Source organism: Pan paniscus, chromosome 8 (genome assembly GCF_029289425.2).
Source record: "Pan paniscus chromosome 8, NHGRI_mPanPan1-v2.0_pri, whole genome shotgun sequence".
Lineage (NCBI taxonomy): Eukaryota > Metazoa > Chordata > Mammalia > Primates > Hominidae > Pan > Pan paniscus.
In genome coordinates this window covers 20,010,001-20,033,873 of record NC_073257.2, presented here as the reverse complement: position 1 = coordinate 20,033,873, position 23,873 = coordinate 20,010,001, and the positions used below count along the sequence as shown (strand labels likewise).

The following is a 23,873-nucleotide window of genomic DNA, read 5'->3' as shown; positions in this document are numbered from 1 at the left end:
GGTGAATAAAGTCGACAGGATGATGGTGGAGGAAGATCCAGGATGGTAGGTGTGCAGTGACCCTTGAGCAAACAAATAGCACAAAACAAAACCTGGCACCTATTAACTCCAGGGAAAACAAAAAGCTGTGCAGGGAAGGAAAAGTAATCATAGTTTACTACTCATATCAGCAACAAATGGCATTTACACAGTCACAAGGTAAACATCAAATCTAAACAAAATTATGGTATAACTACATTGGGAAGATAAGGAACCAGGAAGTGTGTGTGTGTGTGTGTGTGTGTGTGTCTGTGTGTCTGTGTGTGTGGTGAGAGAAGGAGAGAAGGTGAGAAAGAATATTATATACTGAATTTCTAGAGTTAGAAACCAAGACAGCAAAATCTGAAAAGTCAAGAAGCAGTAGTATAAACATTTTACTAGAAATGTAAAACTAATTCCAAAAGAAATAGCTGAAAAGAATTGAAAGTAGTTGCTTCCAATAAGTAGGATGCTCTAAATTATTTGCATGTATAATTTTAATAAAAATTAAAATGACAGGAAAAAAGGAACCAAGGAAGAAATATCAATTATAATACTTCTCAAGTAAATGTCCTTTAAAAAATGAAATTCTTCCTTTAAAAATGAAGTTGCATTTTACTTATGTGACATGAATTTCCTTTCCCTGTAAAACAATGACTCTCAATAGGAAGGGACTTCCTAACCCTAAAAATAACACAACTAAGTCAAAATGTAATAAACCGTGATGCACACTCATAGCTTTCATTTTTTAATTAATTTACATACAATAAAAGGTATCCATTTAAATGGCATTTTGATTTGTATCTGTGCAATCTCAGCCACAATTAATATATAAATGATGGGGTGCTCCCTCCAGCAGCACATATACTAAAATTGTAGAGCTACAGGGAAGATTAGCATGACTACCGTGCAAGGATGACTTGCAAATTCACGATGCGTTCCGTATTTTTAGTAACTCAGCAACGGAAAGTCAGATACTGCATGTTCTCACTAAACAATAGGTACACATGGACAGACAGAGTGAAGAATAGACATTGGAAACTCCAAAAAGTGGGAAGTTGGGAGGGGCGTGAGGGATGAGAAATAACCTATTGGGTACAATTTATACCGTTCAGGTGATGGTTACGCTAAAAGCACAGACTTCACCGCTATGCAGTCTATCCAAGTAACTAAAATGCATTTGTACCCCCTAAATCCATAAAAATAAAATAAAGGTGTAGGTGATGGCGCATTTCCACCATCACAAGTTCCTTTCACCCTGTCTCTAGGGATGCCCATTCCCAGCCCCGGGCAGCCCTTCCTCACCTTCTGTTTCTTTAGATTCGTTGTGCCTTTTCTAGAGTTTCACAGACATGAGCTAGAATGCCTAGGATGGACTCTTTTGTGTTGGGATTCTTTCTAATGCATCTGAGTTTCATCCCAATTCCTGTGTGTGGCGTACCATTCCTTTTATTACCGATTAGTAACCTATTGGGTGCGTTTGCCATCATTTGTTTGTCTAGGATAGAACGCTTTGGCAAACCTTTGGATAGCTGAATTTTTAAAAAGATTTCTCAAGTCTTTTGACTGCGAGCTCTTCCCCCTACCAGGCAAACTCTCTGATGGTCAATTATCAGAAAGGAGCCGGTGACTGACAGCGGAGTCTGCTTCTTCCGGGTAACCCAGCTTGGTTGCTTAGCAACAAACAGAAGAAGTGTATTAGTTTAGTGGATTCTGAACAAAAAGGTAATCATCTTTTATCCCCAGATAGGAGACGATGTTATTCCGAGTGAAGTGGGGGAAAAATAAAAACCGTAAAAATGGAAAGAAAACACATCTTATAAATAACCACGATGACACCTTCCGTAGGCACACCAAGTGTGCTGTGAAGACCAAGAAATCCCTGTTTAGACAAGATACCATGGTGTTAGGTGCTGCTGTGCAAAATAGTTTAAATTTTGCAAATAACTGATACAAGACATTAATAACTCATGACAGAGATAAAGAGAAACAGGTTAACCTTCATTAGCATGAATTCTGCAAAGGATCCATCTGAGATGAGGAAGAAACTTCGTCCCCTCTCCATGCCCCTTCAGAATGGAAGGCTAGAACTCCGGTAGATGTTATTCTTCCTCTCGCTGAATTGAGTAATTGTTTTCCCTAGTAAATGTGATTGACTTGTGTTTGTTCACTGGATTCCTTAATCTCAAAAAGAATGGCATCCATTTTGCAGGCAATGATGCTGACGGAAGTTTTTTTTTTTTTTTAAACTTCCTCGGGAGTTTTGCCAACTTGCGATGGCTACTTCCTTCTCATTATCGGCACCTCCTTCCCAGCACCCAACAATATCATCTAGCAGAAATAGCTCTGCTAAGAATCGCTGATTTAACGAGTAGACTGTCCTTCAGCCATTGAATGCGAAGTGTTTAATAATCAATCAGAGATCGGGTTCACTTAGGTTTACAGGGTTGAAAGGGAGACAAAAACCCTTCACCATCACTTCTCAGCCAGTCCTGGAGCTGTTCTCCACTTCCCTCCTGATGACAGGTTTCTGGGTTTAAATCATGCCCCCAGGGAATGGATGTGAAGCTGTGGTCCTGCAGTTTGCTGTCAGTGCCTGGGTATCCTGTAAAAGACAGCTTTGCAGTTTCATTTATTGGAGGGGCAAAGTTGACTGCCAAATAATTGGGTTGAGACTCCCCCAACTCCCCCTTACTTTTCTTGGGATTGTAGGGACCACTTCTCCCCATAAACATATTAAATTGCAGCCTTCCAGAGGAAAGAGATAGAGGAACACATCTTTCAGAGCTGCTATTTTTTAAAATTTATTTTCAGACTAATTAAAAATGTTCTGGTCTTTTCTGGTTTTGAATTGTAAAGACGTGCGCTTGTCCTCTGCATTGTGTGTGTGTGAGAGCACACCGAGACAGAGGAACAGGAAGGCAGAGTCTGCAAAAGACCTTGCAAAACCAAAACACATCCTGGGGCCCCACACAATTAGTGAAAATCTTGCTGCTACGCAGTGCTGGCAAATGCAGCTGCTACTGTAGAGCCGAGGTGTAAAAACTTTGAGCTGCTAAGTGCTTGCAGCATTGTGCTCTCTGCTTGTGACATTTTGTGGCCGTGGTTTCTGCTCAGGTGAGATTTATCAGTTCAAAGAATAGACTCAATGGAAAAGTACGGCTTTGCACATAAACAGACTGTCGTTCACAACCACCACGTTGACGGCAGTTTACTGAAATTAATTCTCCTTTGAGTTAAAAGACTTAAAGCTCCCAAAGAATGTGTCCATGTTTATATATTTTAAAATATATAAAAGAAAAGCCAAATCACTTACTACTTAATTTCTAAGTTAGTGTTTCTGAGGGATGGAAAAAAAAAATAACTAAAAGTTTTGGACCAGAGAATTTTTTTTAGTTTTTAATTTAATTTATTTTATTTTTTTAAATTGAGATTTGGGGTCAGCAGTGGTGCTGAGGTTTTGGTTGGATTCCATCTCATCCTTTTTTTCTCTGAGTTTTGTTTTCTTTTTTCCTCTCTGCTATAACTCTCTGGTGAAATGGCAAGGAACTAACAGTGATAAGAAAAAGTGAGAAACAGATCCGTGTAGCAGTAATGACGGAAACTAAAAAGCGACTGCACCCCTGAGACATACGCCAATTACAACACAGAGAAATACGATGCCATGACATCTGTTGGGCCTGTTGATTACCAAGTCGAGGTGGCAAATATTTGTTGGGCATCTCCTATGCGTAATGCATCCTAGACGCCTATTCACGGACCTCAAGACATTTCTAGTAGAGATAACTTATTCTGAACAGCAATTCTCAAAAAACTTCAAGGATCCTCCAAGAAGAGTTATTTGAGTCAGAGGGTATCAGGGAACCAACAGGGCGTGAATGAGATGCGTGGAGAGTGGCTCAGGTCAGGGCCTGGGGATGACATGGGGCAGGAGAACCATCCTTTTCAGAGTGGTCACTAGAAAGGTTTCATTATGGTTGTGAGGATTTGCTGCCACACTAGGAGGAGACTAGTCCAGGGCACATGGCTCTGCCATCATGGAGTGTCTGGTCTGGGATGTGGATGAACCGTAGACATTGTTCCTGATGGTTATGAAGGCAGAGATTGGGGGTTGAGGAAAGAGCGTGGAGGTAAAACAAATAGTTGCTAGTAGAGAATGATATGGGAACGCAGCAGGCTATATGCAGGGGAGTGTTGAGACCTCACCCCACCTGTTCAGAGTGGAGTTGAGCAGTGAGTGGGTAAGGGGCCGATGAAGGCTGGTCAGGGTGTCCTTGTACACAGGGGCTGGGCTCTGACCAGGTGGTGTGAAAGCCAATAACTGTCATTTACTCGAAATGTCAGCCTCGGCCGAGCCCACCTAAGGTGCTCAGACATTTTCAAAGCATTTTCTGTGGGCTGCACCGGACCGGCTTCAAGTCTCCACAACCCCGACCACACTGGGGCAGAGATATCTTCCAGTGCAATCTGAGGCCTGAGACAGAAAGTGGCTTCTTGAGCTCACAGATGGTTAAGATTGGAGCCAGGACTCTCCAGCCCAGATATTTTAACTCTCCCTCCACCCTGCCCAGCAGTCCCCACAGTCTCAGAACTTCTCACCATCCACAGATATGCAAAAGCACCTTCCAAAACCAACCCCGGGGAAGATCTGACTCTGGATTTGGCGAAACAACCTTGAGATGTGGGGAAGTTCAGGGTTTCTCCACCTCGGCACTATTGGCGCTTGGGGCTGGATGATTCTCTGTTGCAGGGGGCTTTTCTGCTACCCACTAGATGCCAGTGGCACACCCCTTCCCCCGAGCTGTGACAACCCAAATTACTTCCAGACATTGCGAACAATCTCCCAAGGAGGCAAAATCACCCGTGGTTGGAAACCACTGCTGTGGTGTGTCTGTAAACATGGTGGTGTTGGTCCCCACCCTGTGTGACAGGTGTCCCCAAGGCCAGGATGAAGCTGCTGAGGCCAGGGTGAGCTAAGGGGGGGTGAGAAGAAGCAGCCTGAGTCTGGTGTCACACAGGACTGAGGAAGTCCAAAGAACAGGCTTTTTGTCCTGGTCCTGATGGCCATGGAAAAAAAATCACTTGATCTGTCCCACCATGCTGTTCCTCACATCTATTGCATTGAGATAACTTCTATTTTATTGATTGTAGATATGGGGTCTTGCTCTGTTGCCTAGGCTGGTCTCAAACTTCTAGCCTCAAGTGATCCTCCCTCCTCAGCCTCCTAAAGTGCTGGGATTACAGGTGTGAGCCACAGAGCCTGCCTGAATTGAGATCAGTATTTTTTTTTTTTTTTTTTGAGATGGAGTTTTGCTCTTGTTGTCCAAGCTGGAGTACAATGGCATGATCTCGGCTCACTACAACCTCCGCCTCCCAGGTTCAAGGAATGCTCCTGCTTCAACCTCCTGAGTAGCTGGGATTACAGGTACACGCCACCATGTCCGGGTAATTTTTTGTATTTTTAGTAGAAACGGGGTTTCACCATGTTAGCCAGGATGGTCTCTATCTCCTGACCTCAGGTGATCCACCCGCCTCAGCCTCCCAAAGTGCTGGGATTACAGGCGTGAGCCACCGTGTCCAGCCGAGATCAGTTTTAATTCTCACATTCTACTGCAAAGGTAAAATGGTCTTGGGCTGCAGTTCTCTGTTTTGAGACACCAGACAGGTGAAAAGGCAGTAAAGTCCCTGGACTCTCATCACCAGTTGGCTGGAGACCCAGGGTATGAGCCCAGAAGGAAGGAATAACAGCAGAGGCTGGAAAGTGAGCCAGTGAGTGGGGCTCTGTATGTCAGAGCTTCCTGCCATCTCTCCTCTTCTTCCTCTTCATCCCCTTTCCTTCCCTTTCCCTCTTCTTTCATTCATTAACTGGTGAGACAACCAGCCAGCATTGCCGAGAGAAACAGGGAGACTGTGACGATCCACAGGGTGCGGTATCATGTTTGTATTCCACATAGTCAGTATGATTCAAAGATCCAAAAGTTTTACCCAGCATGTTGGACAGGCACATACACAACATACATGCATGCACGCGCGTATATTTCTAGTAATTATCCACAGGAAGTAGTGAGTCCACAATGCCAAGAATTTCTCCTTTTCAGTGGCTATTTGTGATGGGAAGCAATGTGCATTCCACTGCATTCTAGCATCAGATTATGGGAGGGGAATGTCGCCATCGAAGGCATGTCCTCTTTCCTATAAAGATTTCATTCAAATAGAAAGAGTTCTGCATCTGATAGTAAAAACAAACAAACAAACAAACAAAAAAGCAGAGGACAATTTCTTCGCCAATGGAAATGGCCCCCTATGAAGGCATAGGAGCCTATTTCAAATAAGGATTAGGAAAAATTCAACAAGGGAAATGATGCTTTGAGTATGTTAACTTGCAAAAGGAAGAACCCTATTTCCTCTTTTCTGAGAGGAAGACAACTACTTTTGCTTTGATCAGAGTGCCGCTTGAGTGGCCAGAACTGACAAGGTTGGCAGAAGCGATGAGCTGAGAATTAAGGGCAGCGTCTGGGCCTGTGGGAGGTGCCATATGTGGGCTCACATCCACTGAACCTTGATCTCCTTTGCACACCTCCATGTAATTTATAAATCAGCAGTATTCACTCTGCCAAGAGGAAGTCTACAAAAAAGAGATGTGCTTGGCGCTCCTGGAAATGCTTTTACTTTGGGGAAAAAGCAGAGTGTACACTTTGAATGGAAATAAGCAGGCTGAAGCCACAGAGGCCATTTATATGCAGCACCGCGATGCAGACAGGAGAGCGGAGCCCTCCTTAAAGGCGCAGATCGCTGAGAAGGCTCATCTCTCTCCATGCTTAAGAGGCCTGACTAGGCTTGGGTCTTGTTTGATAACCAGGGCATAACATTTAAACATACTTACAAAAATTCTTCCATAAAATCAATTCATGAAAACTTCTAACTCTGAAGCAAAGTGTTAAAATAGGTACTGGGTTACCCGCAAGGATTGTTGTCAGAATAAAATGAAAGGACCTAAAAAGTTAGCATACCAGTTGAAGCCATTCTTACTAAGACATGCATTGTATGCTTGAATAGATAGAATTCAGAGCTAAAATCTAAACTTTGGCAGTCTGAACACTGCCCATCAGGATCAGCCACAAGACCCCCCCGCTCAATTACAAAGCTGGTCCTCACCACCTAGTTCATGTTGGATTTTGATCCTTCTCAGTGTCTTCACTTATTCTTGTTATTTCCAACATCATGTTTTCCAAATTCCAACTTCTTCCCTCACTGGCTGTGTGACCATGGGAAGTTACTAGACCTCTCTGAGCTTTTGTTTCCTCATCTGTAGAATGGGGTAACAGTACCTCCTTCAGTTACAGAACACCCCACATCAGCTGGTTTGCAACATGCCCTTGATTTCCCCTGGTTTCTCTCTCGCCTTTTACTCCCATCCCCACCCTTTCCCATCCCGGGTCCCTACTACATCTCATGACTGAACAACTCTTGCAACCCACGGGGCATAATTTTGCTCCTCTCTCTAGCCACAAGACAAAAAAAAAGATAATAAGACTAATCATGTGAATTCGAGGCTCTATGCAGCGTCCATAGCCCACAATTCAGACTCTCCAGGGATGTTTCTGAATAGGAACCCCACAATTTGCCAGATGACAACACGTCACATCCAAATAACCCCTCTTCTTGCTTCGCCACACCAACAAATGGGGTCGTATAAATTTGGAGAGCTAGAGTAGATTTTCTCTCATCACTCCCTCTCTGCAGTTTTATCCACAGGAAAAAGAGAAACAGTTGAGTCTTGGCTACGTGAATTAATATCTCCTGTCTTGTTTTTTTTTGTCGTACTTTTTTTTGTTTTCTTTCTTTTTCTTTATCGTTGTTTTTTTGTTTTGTTTTGTTTTTGTTTTTTAGACAGAGTCTCACTCTGTCACCCAGGCTGGAGTGCAGTGGCGTGATCTTGGCTCACTGCAACCTCTACCTCCTGGGTTTAAGCAAATCTCATGCCTAAGTCTCCTGAGTAGCTGGGATTACAGGTATGAGCCCCTATGCCCGGCTAATTTTTGTATTTTACTAAAAATAGTCAAGAGAGGGGGTTTTGTTATGTGAGCCAGGCTGGTCTCGAACTCCTGACCTCAGGTAATCCACCCAACTCGGCCTCCCAAAGTGTTGGGATTACAGGTGTGAGCCACTGTGCCTGGCCCTTGGTACTTTTTAATGACTTAAATAATATAGGCAAGTCTAAGGCAGGATGGAAATAGTTTTAAAGCAAATTTTATTCTGAGATAAAACATCTGCTTTATTTTTTCTATAGGGAGAATGGTTTCATAATTGATAACTTTCAGTATCGCTGAAATTTAAAGGTGGCTTGGTGATGGATTTGTCTTTATTTTAGTATGTGTTGCTTTCTGTCTCTATTTTATGTCTTTTAAGTATTTGATTTCTAAGTGCTATGGTATTTCATTTCCTTTTTAATGTGTCTTCTTAAAGAATGAAAGTATATGATTATATAATCTTAGACAGATGAACTACTTTCTAGTTATGACATCAAAGGACTAAAGTACAACAGAAAATATCTCAACACATGACTATACAAATATATTTTTAATGTCTATCAAATATTTCATATATAAAATTCAGAGGCACATAACTAGATAGGAGAAGATAAATTTCAAGTGTGTAGAAATCAGGTTTAATATCCTGTCAGGTGGTAGGGGCACACACCTGCAGTCCCAGCTACTCAGGAGGCTGAGATGGAAGGATTGCTTGAGCCCAGGAGCTTGAATCTGGCCTGGACAACATAGTGAGACATTGTCTTTGAGAAAAAACAAACCAAAAGCCAAAAGCAAAACCAAAGAGACAGAGAGAGAGAGAGAGAGAGACAGACAGACAGACACAGAGAGAGAGAGAGCACTCACAAATCAAAAATATATAAATGAGCATCTAAATAGAAGAAAATGAGTAAAAGACATGAATAAACATTTCATATTGGAAGAAAATGAACTGAGCAATAAATAGAGGAAAGTATGTGCAATTCCAGGCATCAAAGAAATCTAAATTAATATGAGGAGACAACATTTTTAACTACTTTAATTGGCAGAATTGTTTCTTTTTTCAGTAGTCAACCTAATATTGGCGAGGATGCAGAAAACAGAAATGTTCAGACATCTCGCTACCGGGAATGAAATGCACAAATGATATTAATTTTCTTGACCCATAATTTCTCATCTGATGCAATCCCATTTGATTGCATATTTGACCTTAAGGAAATATTTGCAAACGTTTAGTTGGAATGATAGTTATTATAGTGTTCTTTATTAAATAGAATAGTTAAGAAATAGAAACATCTTAATATCTAACCAAAAAGGACTTGATTACATGAATTATGGTATATTTATACACTAGAAAACTAGGCAGCTATTAAAGTAACTATGATTTTCTTAGTCAGTGCTCTTCAGGTGAAATCGACTTGAATGAGTAAAGTAAGTAAAAACACAAATTACTCAAAAGTCAAAACAAGCAAACTCATGAGGATGAGAAGTTCAGCCAGTGCATGTGGGGCGTGGAGCAGGTGTTAGGGCTGCCCACTGTCTCATCCATGAACACCTGTGGCATCTTGTCCCTGCCTCTCTCAACAGGTCTACTCTCATTTTCTGCTTCTCTTTTTAGATCATCTCACTTGGCCTACTCATGCTGTCTCCACTCCCTCATGAATTCCCTTTGCATGGAGCACATTCTTTGGATTTTAGCCGTGCCTGCCCGGACGCTGTTCAACTGTACAGCACACAGGCCTTCATCATGGTCTAAGGGACTCAGCCTTACAGGCTTGTCTCAGTAAGTTCTGGCTGCTATAACAAAATACCATAAACTGAAAGCTTATAAACAGCAGAAATTTATCTCTGACAGTTCTGGAGGCTGGGAAGTCCAAGACCAAGTTGCCAGCAAACTCAGTGTCTAGTGAGGGCCCACTTCCTCGTTAACAGGCGCCCACCTTCTCACCGTTTCCTCACACAGTGAAAAGGGTGGGGAATCTCTTTGGGGCCTCTCTTATAAAGGCCCCAATCCCATTCATGAGGGCTCCACCCTCATGACCTAATCACCTCCCAAAAGCCTCACCTCCTAATACCATCCCACTGAGGGAATAGCTCTCAACTTATGAATTTAGGGAAACACAAACAGACCCTAGCAACAGACCAATTCCAAATTACTGGGAGAGAGATTCCGATTGACTCAATTTGAGTCTAATCCAGACCTGGTCCAATCACGGGTGTGGGGAAGGTATTTGGTGGGCATAAGTGAAGAGATGTTCTGAATTGGGATCACATGGTGCATAGGGTCAACTCTTCCAGTTAAATTCAGGGGAAAGGATAGAGTCTAGAGATGGATTTGGCATGTCTATCACACAGCAGAATATTGAACATTAGAAAAAAATACACTCTACTAAATGACAAAAAAAGTTTGCACTAAACAGTGTGATTCTGATTTTTAAAAAAATATGTATATATACGCATATATATGCTGAGAATAAATTGCTGGGAGAATTCCTTGTCATGCACTTACGAAAGATTTTTCTTTTCTTCTTTGACACAGAGTCTCGCTCTGTGGCCCAGGCTGGAGTGCAGTGGCACGATCTCAGCTCACTGCAAGCTCTGCCTCCCAGGTTCAAGTGATTCTCCTGCCTCAGCCTCCCAAGCAGCTGGGATTACCGGCACATGCCACCATGCCTGGCTAATTTATTGTATTTTTAGTAGACATAGGGTTTCACCATGTTGGCCAGACTGATCTTGAACTCCCGACCTCAGGTGATCCGCCTGCCTTGGCCTCCTAAAGTGCTGGGATTACAAGCGTGAGCCACTGCACCCAGCCAGAAAGATTTTTCTTATTTATAATTTCTGTTTTCTAGATTTTCTGTAATAAAACCTAGCATGGTGTTTAAGTCATAAGAAAAAATATACATTTTCATAAAGAGAAAATAAGTACAGTAAGGGCACACACATTTTATTAAAAATTTTTTTTATTATTTTAATTTTAATTTTTTTTTTTTGTAGAGACAGGCTGGTCTGGAACTCCTGGCCTCAGTCTCTCAAAGTGCTAGGATTACAGATGTGAGCCACCACACATTTTAATTTAAAAAAAAAAAAGAGTGTAGAATTCTAAATTAACCCTTATTGAAAGATAATTATTCATAATAATGGGACACGATTTATAGTGGGACAGACAACAATATCACAGTGGGTAATATTATGGGTACCTTAAAGCAAGGAGTGCTTTTGCCTTAAAATTCATTGTGTTTCTATTTGGTGGATGTGGGCAGTGAGAGTTTAAGAATACATTTAATCTATAGGAAAGCTATCAATACTGATATGAGTTTTTAAAACGTTTATATGCCTATTAAAGGTAGTAAGCCAAAAAGCACTGAGAAAATGTGTGATTTTAGAAGAAACAGAGAACTTGGGAAAATGCTGCAGCAGCTGGAGCATGACCGTTAGTCTTAGGAACTAGCTGTGCTATCTGAGAAAAAGCTTTCCCTTTTAGCTCCTTCCCTGTCTATTTGCTCTTGAGCCTATGAGCGTCTGTGCTGCCCTGAACATCTGCTTCGTAAGAGCCCCTTGCATTTCTTCCAACACACATTTCAGTTGGCCAGCAAGAACGGCCTTACAATGAAATGAAATTCTCATAATTTTACCTCAAAATGAAATTTTACCTCGAAATGAAATTTCAAGAGATGCCAAAACTCCCACTTCCACCCCATTTGTTCTAGAAAAGAAATATCCATTACACATTTATTTCTCGGAGTGAGTCCTGTCCAGAAGCCGGTATTGAAAACGCAGACATCCCTGTGCAAGAAGACATGCAACCATAAACACTTGAGTGTGAACGCTTCCGTCAGGGTGCGCTCTGCAGTCCTCTTGCTGGAGGGAAGGAGGGAGACTGGTGGCCTTTCAAAGGAAAGGATGCAAGGGCTGAATGGTTGCTAGGACGCCCCTGGGAAGAAACAGCTGGGATCAGCAGGAAGGCACCAGACGCTTGGCAGGAAACGACCGGCGAGAGAAGGGGGAGCAAAGGCTCAGGGGCAGAACAGCAGAAGTGTTGATTCAGTGCAGGGCTGGTCCTGGCTGTCCCCAAGAGGTGACCCCTATCTTTCCATGGACTCTCTGCAGTTTCTGACTACCCCACTTCATGTAAATCCTGAGCATTTGGTGACTGAGAGCACTGTCCTCACCGTGGGGTGGACCGGGATAGGGGGGCAACCCATGGGCTCCTTAGCTGCCTCCGTGATCTCCCTGGCCCAGGGCCAGTTGTTCCTGCCGAGAGGCATAAATCAGCAGTTGTAACCTGTTGCAATGAAGGTAGAATCCACAGTTGTTTTTCCTGTAGCCCCCAGCTGGGCTTTTGGTTAATTAGGCTCAGAGGAGCCCGTGAATGACTGCCTTTGCCGAAACGCGTCACCAGAACACGCTGTTCTGATTTGGCTGCATCTGAGATTTTATGTTTGAATATTTTGCCGCCTGGCTTAAGCCAACAATATTTAAAATATTCTTCTTTAACTTGCATCTGCAATGAATGCATGGTCATATTCCTACAACCAAGTCCGGTAAGAGATGTTCCACATTCAATCCAGGTCCAGGTCTTTCAGTCTAGTCCAGGGTGGGTAGATTAGGGAGGCAGGGTAGAATACAGGGACAGTGGCAGAGGTGGGGACAACAGAGAAACCCCAGAAGAAAGGCCATCATCTAAAGGAGGTGACTGCCTGAGGTCAGGAGTTCGAGACCAGCCTGGCCAACATGACGAAACTCCATCTCTACTAAAAATACAAAAATTAGCCGGGCGTGGTGGCGCACGCCTGCAATCCTACCTACTGGGGAGGCTGAGACACGAGAATCACTTGAACCCAGGAGGCAGAGGTTGCAGTGAGCTGAGATCATACCACTGCACTCCAGCCTAGGTGACAGCGCGAGACTCCACCTCAAAAAAATAAATAAAAATAGAAAATAAAAAAGGTGACTGGAGGGTCCCTGTGAGTGAGGCTGGGGCCCGTGAGAGTAGAGCTCAGTTCTTGGAGACTGAAGACTCATGGGAGGAACTCAGCAGGCAGAGGCCTCAGGGCGCTGCTGGGACTCTCCAACCACATTCTGCTACAGCCATCTGCACCTGGAGGGGAAAGAGAAGTCCATTCAAATAATCAGAGATGTCCTGGGCTCATCGGGACCACTCAGCTGTTGCCTGTCCTAAGAGTACTTAGAAGAACTTGCAGTGAAATTTCCAAATAGAAGAGGAGGGGGGGGGGCGTAATTAATTATCCATCCCTTTGGGATATTGGAAAAATGCCCTCGGGTTATCCATTACCCTCTGTTAATCTGGACGGACTAGAATTCCATGATAATAAACAAGGCCCCAGATCTCACTGGTTTAAAACAGCAAATGGGCTGGGCGCGGTGGCTCATGCCTGTAATCCCAGCACTTTGGGAGGCCGAGGTGGGCAGATCACCTGAGGTCAGGAGTTCAAGACCAGCCTGACCAACATGGTGAAACCCCATCTCTACTAAAAATAAAAATTAAAAAAAATTAGCTGGGTGTGGTGCCAGATGCCTGTAGTCCCAGCTACTCGGGAGGCTGAGGCAGGAGAATCACCTGAACCCAGGAGGCAGAGTTTGCAGTGAGCCGAGATCGCGCCATTGCACTCCGGCCTGGGTGACCAGAGTAAAACTCTGTCCCCCCCCCAAAAAAAAAATTAAAAAATTAAATAAAACAGCAAATGTCTGTTTCTCATTCATGCCACATGGCCATCACAGGTTAGCTGGTGTGTGCTCTGGTGGGGCACCAAGGTCCTCCCCATTCCTCCCTCCCCCCAGCCCCTGGCAACTGCTAACCTACCTTCTGTCTCTATGGATTTGCCTATTCTGGACATTGCATATAAATGGAATCATAATATGTGGCTTTTTGTGCCTGGCTCCTTTCCCTGAGCAGGGTGTTTTCAAGGTTCATTCATGTCATAACATGTCTCAATACTTCATTCCTTTTTAATGGCTGAATAATACTCCATTGTTTGAATATACCACATTTTGTTTATCCATTCATCATTTAATGGCCATTTGAATTATTCCACTTTTTTTGTCTATAATGAATAATGCTGCTGCTATGAGCAGCTTTTGTGGCATTCCATATGTTTTTGTATGTTGTATTTTCATTTTCCTTCATCTGTAAGTATTTTCAAATTTCCCTTGGGATTTTTTTTCTTTGATTCATTGGTTATTAGGAATGTATTGTTTAATTCCACATATTTGTGATTTTCTCAACTCTCTCTGCTATTGCTTTTGAATTTAATGCGAAACTTTTCACAGTTGTTGATTTTGTACAAACCTACCAAGAAGTAGACATTGTGGACAATTCCACGTGACCCCCATATTGACCACCGATAGTTTCTAAGTGCTTTATGAACTTGCAGACTTGTGTTTTATTCTTCTTTCTTTTCTTTTTCTTTTTAAGAAACATATGATGCAGATACATGGGTGGGCTTATTAGTTCCTTATTTGTGTTAGAATAATGACCATCCCCAAAAGATGTCCATATCCCAGGGCCTGGAACCTGTGAATCTGTTACCTTAGATGGCAAAGGGACTTTGCAGATGTGATTGAGTTAAGGAACTTGATATGGGGAGGTTATCCCAGATTATTCAGTGGGACCCAGTGTAATCACAAGGGTCCTGATAAGAGAATGGCAGGACAGTCAGGGTGAGAAAGGAGATGCAGCAACAAAATCAGAGGTTGTAGTGATGAGCTCTGAGGATGGAGGAGGGGGCTACCAGCTAACGAATGTAGGCGGCCTTTAGAAGCTGCAAAAGGTAAAGAAATAGCTTCTCCTTTAGAGCCTCAAGAAGGAATGAAGCTCTGCCAACAGTTTGATTTTAGCCCCAAACTCTGATCTTCAAAATTGTAAGTAAATAAATTTGTGTTATTTTAAAAGCCACTAAATTTTTGGTAATGTGACAATAGAAAACAAATACACCAAGGAATGAATGATTTCATTTTGCAGTTTTTTTATAATTCTAGCAGTTTGGCAAAAGAGAGTAAGGGCTAAACACCTGGCTTATGGAGTCAGATGACCTGAATCCAAACTCTGGTGAGAAGCTCTATGAATTGGGCATATTACTTAACTTGCTTAGGTTTCAATGTACATTTTTGGAAAAATGAATCCATCTCATAAGATTGTTGTAAAGATTAAATGAGTTACTGCAGTAATACTGGTACAACAGTGTCTGGCTCACAGTAAACACTCAACAAATTTTAGTTGATTTATAGAACATGTTGTTGCACATTTCAGCAAGTACTAGAGCTAGGAAGGAGAATTGTGTTGAGAATTCTGCATTGCTGTGTCCGGATTGCTGCTGTCACAGCCATATTAATTGCTTACAGATCAGAGAATGAGCATTCTGAGCAGCACGTGGTCCCAGGCTGTAGGTGTCTGCAGCGCTCAGGAAAAGCCCCGATGCTCCCCAGCAGCTGCACCTGCTCCCTTGGGAAGGAGTCTCTTTTTTGTTCCTCTTTCAGTTTCTGAAGAGAACATAACATTTGCGCCATCTGGTTTGGGTCGTTATTTTAACCCAGTTTCATTTCTGTTTATAAAGGTATTAAATACTCCAGGCTATATTTGAAACAGTTTCAGGATCAGCATGACTGTACTGTTCCTGGCTTAACCCCAAGAGGTTGCTGTTCCCAGTGACTATCTAGGCTGAAGCCCATGTAGGATTTGAAGAGATTGATTCAGGCTTTGTGAGTGGCTGTGACCACGCTGTATGTGTGTATGTGTGTGTGTACACCGCCTAAGTGTGTTCATTTCAGCCGCAGCAAGAGTTATGTTACAAGGATAGCATAGACAGCCCTGCCTATTGCAAGAGTAATGCATCAAGTGTGAAACAGATCTTTAATGCTGTGTGAAGCAGGCTCTTTTAAGGTCAACCAGACTTTCTGGGGAAAAACTATTGCCTAACCCTTCAGGTCATGGAGACTTATGTTTTTGTGTTTTTCTCACAGTTTTACAGTTTTAGCACCTACATTTAACTCTTTGATCCCTTTTGTGTTCATTTTTATGGACAGTGAGAATTAGGGGTTCAAATCCATTTTTTTTTTTTGCATCTAGATATTCAGTTGTCCCAGAATCATTTGTTGAAAAAGCTCTTCTTTCCCCCATTGAATAGTCTTAGCACATTTTTCAAACATTACCCAACCACAAATGTAAGGATTTATTTTTGGACACTCAGTTCTATTTAACTGATCTAAATCTCTATCCTTATGGAAGTACCACTCTGTCTTGATTATTGTAGCTTTGTAGCAAGTTTTAAAATTGGGAAGTGTGAGTCTTCCCACTTTGTTCTTCTTCTTTCAAAGTTGTGTTTGTTATTTTGGGCCCTTTGCATTTCTATGTGAATTTTGGGATCAGCTTGTCCGTTTTTGCAAAAAGAAAAAAAAGGCAGTCAGGATTTTGATGGAGATTGTGTTGAATCTGTAGACTGATTTGGGGAATATTGCCATCATCACAGTATTAATTCTTCTGGTCCATGAATGCAGGATTTCTTTCCACTTATTTAGGTCATCTTTAATATATCTGAACACTGTTCTGCAGTTTTTAGTGCACACTTTTGTATTTCTTTTGTTAAATTATCCTAAGTATATTTTATGCTACTGTAAACGGAATTGTTTTCTTATTTTAATTTTCAGGGGAAAATAAGAAAATGATCGGTCATCATCTTCAGTCATCATCTCAGATAGTGGGATCATGCTTGACTTTCCTTTAAGTTTTCTTTTTAAATCTGCATTCTTCTTTTTTCCTTTTTTTTTTTTTTTTGAGTCGCACAGGCTGGAGTTCATTGCTAGTGTGTAGAAATACAGTTGATTTTTGTATATTGATTTTGCACCCCGTAGCCTTGCTAAACTCATTTGTTAGCTTTCTGTGGATTCTTCAGGATTTTCTGTACTCAAATTCATGTCACCTGTGAATAGATGATTTTACTTCCTTTCCAATCTGGATGCCTTTTCTTTCTTTTCCTTGCCTAATTACCCTGGCCAAACCCTCCAGTGCAAGATTCAGTAGAAGTCGTGAGAGCAGATATACTTCTCTGGTTCCTGATGTTGGGGGGAAGCATTTCATCTTTTACCTTTAAGGATGTTAGTTGTGGGTTTTTGCTTGATGCCTTTTAACTGTATCAGGTTGTGGAAATTCCCTTGTATTCCCAGTCTGTTGAGTGTTTTTATCATGAAAGGGTGTTGGATTTTGTCAAATACTCTTTTCTGCATCTCTTGAAATCGTCATGTGGTTTTTGTTCTTTATTAATATACAGATAAGTGTATTACCTTGATTAATTTTCATATCCAAAGCAGCCTAGCGTTCCTCCTGAGAACTTCCATGTCTCAAGTACAACTTTCATTTTACAATGACCCCCCCTTGCTGTTGGGGCCACACCACCTTACAACTTGCGCAGCTCAGGATGGCAATTCTGACTGCATGATCGCTTGATATGTCTTAACCAGATGCTCGGTTTTGACCAGAGCTCGGTAGCACACCTGGGGTGCTTTGTGGATCATGTGTGGTTCTTTGTGGGAGCTTGCATGGCCTTGTTGTAGAACTCTAAGGGTTTTCATAGTGACTCTCCTACAGGGGCTTGTCAGAAAGTCCATATGGTTCCTTTTCCGACCACAGATAATTCTAGGGCTGTGAGATCTGCTAGGTATTGGGGTGCAGGCATCGGGGCTGTTTGTACTGCAGCCTGGACTTGCTACAGAATCCATTAACTAACTGCTCACCCCAGTCAGAGCCATCAGCTTTCCGTGTCTCCAGGTAAATAGATTCAAGCAGTGTGACAAGCATGGAATATGCTGCTTTCCATAGACCTGTCAAGCATTGCGTTTTGTTCTTAATGGTACAGTGTACAAAATGCAGTCTCTTGTTCTTTATTTTTGAGAGGATGCTGTATCATGTCTCAGACGACTGGATTCCTAAAAACTCCCCAAATGAAGCAGGTACCTGAATCTTTAAGGGTTTATCTCACATTTCCTGTAATGTAAGTTTCTCACTAAAGTACTCGGATCACTTACCACTGCTTTCTCATTAGGTCCAATTAGCATGGTGTCACCAATATATGGATCCATGCGATTGATTATCTGTGGAATGTCCGGATGGTCCAGGACCCTTCAGATTATATTACGATGGAGAACAGGAAAATTAACCAAAACCTGGGCAAGACTGCGAATGTGTGCTACTATCCATCCCATGTGAATGTGAACTTCTTTGGATTCCCTTTATTGATGGGTATGAAAAGAAGTACGTTGGTAATGTTAATAGCTGTGTACCACGTGCCCAGGGCTGTGTAATCTGCTCTAATAAACATACCACATCTGGCACAGCAGCTGCCATTGAAGTTACAACCTGGTTAAGCTTGTAGAGATAGCCCACTGACCTCTCTCTTTATCCATCTGGCTTTTGCAGAGGTCTGCCTGGTGGATTAGATGGGAATGTGCTAGAAACCTTTGGTGTTGCACCATCCCCCCGACATCTTAAGGATGGCACTAATCCATGCCATTCCCCCTGGGATGTGTTTTTGGATTCCAGGAGTGCTGATCATGCATTCTTGGTATTCTCCTTCTCATCTAAAAATATACCCCCTGAGAATCTGAGCAGAACCAGACATTCTGTCTCCCATGAAGGAGGATGCAGACACTTTCCCCTTTTCCTTTTTGTAGAGATCACATGTGATTTTGATAGCACTTTGCCTTTTTAAATAGCACCAGCTTCGGTCATCTTCTCAGATGGTGGGACCATGCTTGACTTTCCTTTAAATTTTCTTTTTAAATCTGCATATTTTTTTTTTGAGATGGAGTCTTGCTCTGTTGCCCAGGCTGGCATGCAATGGCACGATCTTGGCTCACTGTAACCTCCGCCTCCCAGATTCAAGTGATTCTCCTGCCTCAACCTCCTGAATAGCTGGAATTACAGGTGCCCACCATGGCTGGCTGATCTTTGTGTTTTTAGTAGAGATGGGGTTTCACCATGTTGGTTCAGGCTGGTCTCGAACTTCTGACCTCAGGTGATACACCTGCCTTGGCCTCCCGAAGTGTTGGAATTGCAGACGTGAGTCACTGCGCCCACCCTAAATCTGCATTCTTAATATACTATCTGCACACACCTAACCATGTTCAATATTGGCCTTATTATTTTGATATCATAGCCCCATTCTGGGAAGTTTCTTGTTACTTCAACCTCATCCCAGTGGTTCTTTAATGGTCAGAAAATATGATATGATAAAAATATGAAAAACATCATAAAATCTAAACTCATTTCTTCAAAGTAAGTAATAAATTTTTAAAATCTGTATTTTAAAAAATTCTGTATTAAGGCAATAAACATGTGTGTTGGGCTATGCCAGGCCTGCCACATACCCGATGACATAGTGTTGACTAGGCACCTGTGGCATAGCCAGGACTTGCCTAATGGCAGTGCCCTGTGGATCCTATCTCCTAAGCCTTTGCCCTGATTGTTTGCCCATTTGGTGGTAAAATTAAGTGAAAGCAACATAAATTAGTCTAGGCTTTCGTCTTGCCAGTCTTCAAAACCTGGACCAGTCTTGATGGACTGGCTAAGCTCAATAGAAAAAGATTCTTGACTTCACAGATAGAAATGGAAATTTAAAAAGCAATGAGATACCTATTTATGCCTAATGGACTGGCAATAATTTGAAAGTCTGTTAATACCTATTGTTGTCAGGGAATTAGGAGAACGCTTATGTGCTACTGCTCTTCAGAGAACAATTGAAACACCTATTCAAGTTAGACACCTACGTACCCTGCAAACCGACTGCTCCATTCCCAGGTACATGTTCTAGGGAAATCTTTGCATTTAGACCAGACAACATGTACAAGAATTTTTTTTTATGTACAAGAATTTTTATAGCAGCAGGGCTTTTTCTTTTTTTTTTTTTTGAAATAATGATAAATTGGAAAAAAAAAAACCTTGGAAATCTGTTAACCTGTTCGTGTAAGAATGTGAATTAACTATAACTACATGTATCAACATGGAAAGGCCTCAAAATCATAATGTTGAATAAAAAAAGAAAGACTCAGATAACTTTATTCCTTCCCTGTAACAACTTGCCACACATTTGGTGGCTTAAAATAACCAATTTATTCTCTCACAGTTCTGGAGGCCGGAGTTGGAAATCAGTTTCACTGGGCACACATGGAGGTGTTTGAAGGGCTGCCCGTGCCAGAGGCTCTCAGGGAGAATCCCTTCCTTGTCTGTTCCAGCTCTGCCTTCTCCTCTGCTGTGTGAGTAAAACCCTCCCTCTGCCTCTTTGATTAGGATAAGGTGTATTTAGTGTCTAGCAGGACAATCCAGGAAATTCTTCCCATCTCAAGATCCATAACTTGATCCCTTCTGCAAAGACCTGCTTTCACTCCCATCTGCAAACACCATTTCCGGGTTCCAGGGATAAGCCCTGACATCTGTGGGTGGCCGTTATTCAGTTACCGACAGTGTGACATGATGAAAATGAAGTGTTAAAACAAGGAGTGCAGTATTGTTTATTCCAGCAAATGGTGAGTGGTCCATCCTTCTCCAAGCCCTTTCTCTTCTTCTTCTCATGGTCTCTGGCATCTGGGAGAGTCCATGTGGCCTGGGTTGGGCTAACAGATACCAGCAGAAGTGATGCGTACAACTTCCAGCAACCTAGGTGCACTTGTCTCGCCCTCCCTTGGAGCAGATCCATCCTCAAACCTGCAGACAAGGATAATGCTGTAGTGGGTACTGAGAAAAAAAAAAAGAAGGAACCTAAAGGAAATGTTGGAGCAGAAATACATTTCTATCTTATTCAAGCTGGTATATTTTGGACTTCTGTTGCTACAACAGTTTCATCTTTATCCTAACGAATACCCATACATGTATTAGTAAAAATATAAAGGTGTCCAGGGAATAATGTCAGACTGAGGAGAATGGGGCTTGGGGGAAGACGGGTGGCAAGAGGATGTGTAAGGAATACACAGTTGTATCTGCAAAATGTTTTCACTCTTAAGTTCAGTGGCAAACTAACGGATGTTCTTTATATTATTCTCTATGCTTTTTTCAATATCTGATTTATTTTGCTTTAAAAATCTATACTAATAGTGGATGAGAAAATAAATGTCATAGAAGGGGTAAATGATAACAAATTATTTGGATAAATCATCACAGATAAAAGGCTGTTTGACTGCGCTGAGCTTTTTCTGGAACACTGCTTGCTTCATAGGACGATAATAAGAATGAATCATGTGTATTAGATTTCTTCCCAGGGTGATCAAGGGTGAGAATTTGCCCTGCGGGGAATAATGTGCTCTAAATCCATATATTTCCTATACTTTTAGATACAAAGACAAAGAAACAGGCAAAGAAACATCTCTGACATCAAGATCAGGAAGTCACAGAGAGTACTTGGCTACACATTCAGAAGTTTCAAGGATTTTCTGTTCATTTATTAAAACTTAACATTTGCCGTACAAGTTTGCAACAGGCCAAGGTTAAGTGAAGAATGAAAATAATGTTTAACTCCATTACAAAAGAGGAGGCTTTTGATACAGACTTCATAATGTTCTTTGAGGGAGCAGGCATATGAGGTTTGTACATTGAATGGATGTTCTAGATTGAGCAAAATACCCTCTATGCACTCTCCTGCAGCAAGTGTGGGTGAAATAGAAATGTATTTCTGGATAGAAAGAGCAATGTATCGTGTGCATTCTGAAGAAGTCTAGCTGAGCAAAACCTTAAGATTTCCTGTTGTTGCTGGACCGTAGACATCAATATGACTGCTTAGCATAAACGTAAAGGAACCTCAGAGCCCAAGAATAAAAATTCCATCGAGCACAACTCAGTGCTCTGAAAATCTAGATTTCCCTAATCCCAGAGGGTGAGAGCCAAGGAGGAGCTCGTCCTGCCCATTCCTGCCTTCCTCTATCCCTGGCACTCACACCGCAAGTTTGCTCTACTCTTAAACAAAAGCACCTGTGTTTTAAAATTTTTATTTTAAGTTCTGGGGTACATGTGTAGGACATGCAGGTTTGTTACATAGGTGAACGTGTGCCATGGTGGTTTGCTGCATCCATCAACCCATCACCTAGGTATTAAACCGCACATGCATTAGCCATTTGTCCTAATGCTCTCCCTCCTGCCAACCCCCCACCCCCTGACAGGTCCCAGTGTGTGTTGTTCCCCTCCCTGTGTCCATGTGTTCTTACTGTTCAGCTCCCACTTATGAGTGAGAACATGCAGTGTTTGGTTTTCTGTTCCTGTGTTAGTTTGCTGAGGGTGATGTCTTCCAGCTCCATCCATGTTCCTGCAAAGGACATGATCTCATTCTTTTTTATGGCTGCATAGTATTCCATGGTGTATATGCATCACATTTTCTTTATTCATTCTATTATTGATGGGCATTTGGGTTGGTTCCATGTCTTTGCTATAGTGAAGAGTGTTACAATGAACATACACCTATTTTTTTTTAAACCCGCATTATTTATAGTCTTGTTTTCAGTATTTTGGTAGGCAGTGCCTGGTCTGCTCCTCTCCTCCCTTCTCTGAGTTGCCCTTTTCCTCAATTCTCTTTTACCAACTTTCCTTTTGCCATCGTCTCTACTCTCCTTTTCTCTATACTTCCCCTTCTTTTTCTCTTGGCCTCGACTTCTGAATCCTGTGACAATGGCGTGGGGGGTTTGGTGGAGAGAGGGGAACTAAAAGTGGAAATGAGACACTGGGGAATAATCACAAGAAATGAAACAAAACTTCCCAACTCTCCCCGGCTGTGAACCCCACGCCATGGTTTCCACATGAGCCTTCTCCCCACTTTTGGCTGCCTCCCTGACACGTTTCCAAGGAGACCTTTGCCAAGTCAAGGCCGCAGCTCCCAAAGTATTGAAGCACAAACCCAGCCCACTTCCAGTAGATCATCCTCTACATACAGTTGTCTGGTTTGTATCAGAATGTCCTTGGAATTCCTGTAATGCTTGTCTCCAGAGTCACTTAGCCAGCATTTTGGCTAGTTTTTGTTTTTGTTTTTTCTGATACTCTGGTTGCATAAAGTTAAACAGGGTTTTCAAAATGTAGTTTCATTATATGAACAACATGTTCTATATGCTGATGAATAACTTGGTTTTATGTGGGCACTTAATTCCCAGTCCAGTGCTAAGTCTTTATCTTAATTTTAACTTTTAAGGCAAACAATGCAAGGCATCATCTTTTGAGTGGGAAAGAGGAAAAGCATTTTAATGAATGAGTTCTTGGTTGGGCTCAGTGGCTCACTCCTGTAATCCCAGCACTTTTGGAGTCTGAGGCAGGAGGATCGCTTGAACTCGGGAGTTCAAGACCAGCCTGGGAAACATGGTGAAACCCCACCTCTACACAAAAATTAAAAAATTAGCCGGGGAGGGGGATTGATTGTGTGCATTTGCAGCTGAGCTGCAGTGAGTCCCAGCTACTCGGGAGGCTGAGGGGGGAAGATGGTTTGAGCCTAGGAGGGTGAGGCTGCAGTGACTTATGATCCTGCCACTGCACTCCAGCCTGGGCAATAGAGTGAGTCTCTCCAAAAAAAGAAAAATAGAATAAATAATGAATGAGTTCTTGAAAGGAGAGATGTAGCTGGGCACAGTGGCTCACATGCTTGTAATCCCAGCACTTTGGGAGGATAAAGCATGTGCATCACCTGAGGTCAGGCATGGTGGCGGGTGCCTGTAATCCCAGCTACTTGGGAGGCTGAGGCAGGAGAATTGCTTGAACCCAGGAGGCTGAGGTTGCAGTGAGCCGAGATGACACCACTGCACTCCGGCCTGGGTTACAAGAGTGAAACTCTGCCAAAAAGAAGGAAAGAAAGA

At 42.3% G+C, this 23,873-nt stretch overlaps 1 long non-coding RNA gene and 1 other non-coding gene across 3 annotated transcripts in view; both read left to right on the top strand.

Annotated features, from left to right (window-relative positions):
- Window positions 1-23,873, top strand: part of LOC129393178 (uncharacterized) — a 49,528-nt gene that overhangs the window by 1,681 nt on the left and 23,974 nt on the right. The window contains exons 2-3 of one of the 2 annotated variants that reach the window (XR_008619874.2): window positions 18,101-18,297; window positions 20,180-20,309. This is a non-coding gene — a long non-coding RNA (uncharacterized LOC129393178). Of the gene's footprint in view, window positions 1-18,100; window positions 18,298-20,179; window positions 20,807-23,873 lie in introns of those variants that run through there. The other variant, XR_008619873.1, reaches the window with a different exon arrangement.
- LOC112441042 (U6 spliceosomal RNA) lies at window positions 862-968 on the top strand. Its single transcript, XR_003029025.1, has one exon. It is a non-coding gene; the product is annotated as a U6 spliceosomal RNA (small nuclear RNA).